This window comes from Carassius gibelio, chromosome B19 (assembly GCF_023724105.1).
Source record: "Carassius gibelio isolate Cgi1373 ecotype wild population from Czech Republic chromosome B19, carGib1.2-hapl.c, whole genome shotgun sequence".
Taxonomy (NCBI): domain Eukaryota; kingdom Metazoa; phylum Chordata; class Actinopteri; order Cypriniformes; family Cyprinidae; genus Carassius; species Carassius gibelio.
In genome coordinates, this window is record NC_068414.1 from 1302709 (window position 1) to 1305208 (window position 2500).

General features: G+C 39.4%; 3 non-coding genes across 3 annotated transcripts; all 3 read left to right on the forward strand.

The window, feature by feature from the left end:
- The first annotated feature begins 553 nt into the window (after window positions 1–553).
- Window positions 554–672, forward strand: LOC127980691 (5S ribosomal RNA). The gene has a single exon (XR_008159702.1). It is a non-coding gene; the product is annotated as a 5S ribosomal RNA (ribosomal RNA).
- Window positions 673–1187: 515 nt separating this feature from the next.
- Window positions 1188–1306, forward strand: LOC127980703 (5S ribosomal RNA). Its single transcript, XR_008159713.1, has one exon. It is a non-coding gene; the product is annotated as a 5S ribosomal RNA (ribosomal RNA).
- Window positions 1307–1818: 512 nt separating this feature from the next.
- On the forward strand, window positions 1819–1937 carry LOC127980715 (5S ribosomal RNA). The gene has a single exon (XR_008159725.1). It is a non-coding gene; the product is annotated as a 5S ribosomal RNA (ribosomal RNA).
- The last annotated feature ends 563 nt before the right edge of the window (window positions 1938–2500 follow it).

Consider the following 2500-nt stretch of genomic DNA (forward strand, 5'->3'; position numbering starts at 1 on the left):
CATGGATGGGAGATTGCTTGGGAATACCAGGTGCTTTAATCTTTTTGGAAAATTTCACGAATTATATAATAATCTTTCATTAAAAAAAAAAAAAAAAAAAAATAGAGTCAATGCCCGATCTCTGAATATTAGCAGGTTTGGGCCTGGTTAGTACATGGATGGGAGACTGCCTGGGAATACCAGGTGCTGTAAGCTTTTTGGACATTTTTCACTTAGTATATAATAATTTTGCCAAAAAATAGAGTCAATGCCCGATCTCTGAATATTAACAAGTTTGGGCCTGGTTAGTACATGGATGGGAGACTGCCTGGGAATACCAGGTGCTGTAAGCTTTTTGGACATTTTTCACTTAGTATATAATAATTTTGCCAAAAAATAGAGTCAATGCCCGATCTCTGAATCTTAGCAGGTTTAGGTATGGTTAGCACTTTGATGAGAGACTGCCTAGGAATACCAGGTGCTTTAAGCTTTTGGGTTTTCTTTCTTACTTATATAATGTACTGGCGATTAGATTGGCTGGTCTTTAAATAGCCCTCTCTTTGCTGCTGTCTTCGCTTACGGCCATACCAACCTGGCTATGCCCGATCTCGTCTGATCTCGGAAGCTAAGCAGGTTTGGGCCTGGTTAGTACTTGGATGGGAGACCGCCTGGGAATACCAGGTGCTGTAAGCTTTTTGGACATTTTTCACTTAGTATATAATAATTTTGCCAAAAAATAGAGTCAATGCCCGATCTCTGAATATTAACAGGTTTGGGCCTGGTTAGTACATGGATGGGAGACTGCCTGGGAATACCAGGTGCTGTAAGCTTTTTGGACATTTTTCACTTAGTATATAATAATTTTGCCAAAAAATAGAGTCAATGCCCGATCTCTGAATCTTAGCAGGTTTAGGTCTGGTTAGCACTTTGATGAGAGACTGCCTGGGAATACCAGGTGCTTTAATCTCTTTGGAAAATTTCACGAATTATATAATAATCTTTCATTTAAAAAAAAAAAAAAAAAAAAAAAAAAGAGTCAATGCCCGATCTCTGAATCTTAGCAGGTTTAGGTATGGTTAGCACTTTGATGAGAGATTGCCTAGGAATACCAGGTGCTTTAAGCTTTTGGGTTTTCTTTCCTACTTATATAATGTACTGGCGATTAGATTGGCTGGTCTTTAAATAGCCCTCTCTTTGCTGCTGTCTTCGCTTACGGCCATACCAACCTGGCTATGCCCGATCTCGTCTGATCTCGGAAGCTAAGCAGGTTTGGGCCTGGTTAGTACTTGGATGGGAGACCGCCTGGGAATACCAGGTGCTGTAAGCTTTTTGGACATTTTTCACTTAGTATATAATAATTTTGCCAAAAAATAGAGTCAATGCCCGATCTATGAATATTAACAGGTTTGGGCCTGGTTAGTACATGGATGGGAGACTGCCTGGGAATACCAGGTGCTGTAAGCTTTTTGGACATTTTTCACTTAGTATATAATAATTTTGCCAAAAAATAGAGTCAATGCCCGATCTCTGAATCTTAGCAGGTTTAGGTCTGGTTAGCACTTTGATGAGAGACTGCCTGGGAATACCAGGTGCTTTAATCTCTTTGGAAAATTTCACGAATTATATAATAATCTTTCATTAAAAAAAAAAAAAAAAAAAAAAAAGAGTCAATGCCCGATCTCTGAATCTTAGCAGGTTTAGGTATGGTTAGCACTTTGATGAGAGACTGCCTAGGAATACCAGGTGCTTTAAGCTTTTGGGTTTTCTTTCCTACTTATATAATGTACTGGCGATTAGATTGGCTGGTCTTTAAATAGCCCTCTCTTTTCTGCTGTCTTCGCTTACGGCCATACCAACCTGGCTATGCCCGATCTCGTCTGATCTCGGAAGCTAAGCAGGTTTGGGCCTGGTTAGTACTTGGATGGGAGACCGCCTGGGAATACCAGGTGCTGTAAGCTTTTTGAACATTTTTCACTTAGTATATAATAATTTTGCCAAAAAATAGAGTCAATGCCCGATCTCTGAATATTAGCAGGTTTGGGCCTGGTTAGTACATGGATGGGAGACTGCCTGGGAATACCAGGTGCTTTAATCTGTTTGAAAAATTTCACGAATTATATAATAATCTTTCATTAAAAAAAAAAAAAAAAAAAAAAAAAATAGAGTCAATGCCCGATCTCTGAATATTAACAGGTTTGGGCCTGGTTAGTACATGGATGGGAGACTGCCTGGGAATACCAGGTGCTGTAAGCTTTTTGGACATTTTTCACTTAGTATATAATAATTTTGCCAAAAAATAGAGTCAATGCCCGATCTCTGAATATTAACAGGTTTGGGCCTGGTTAGTACATGGATGGGAGACTGCCTGGGAATACCAGGTGCTGTAAGCTTTTTGGACATTTTTCACTTAGTATATAATAATTTTGCCAAAAAATAGAGTCAATGCCCGATCTCTGAATCTTAGCAGGTTTAGGTCTGGTTAGCACTTTGATGAGAGACTGCCTGGGAATACCAGGTGCTT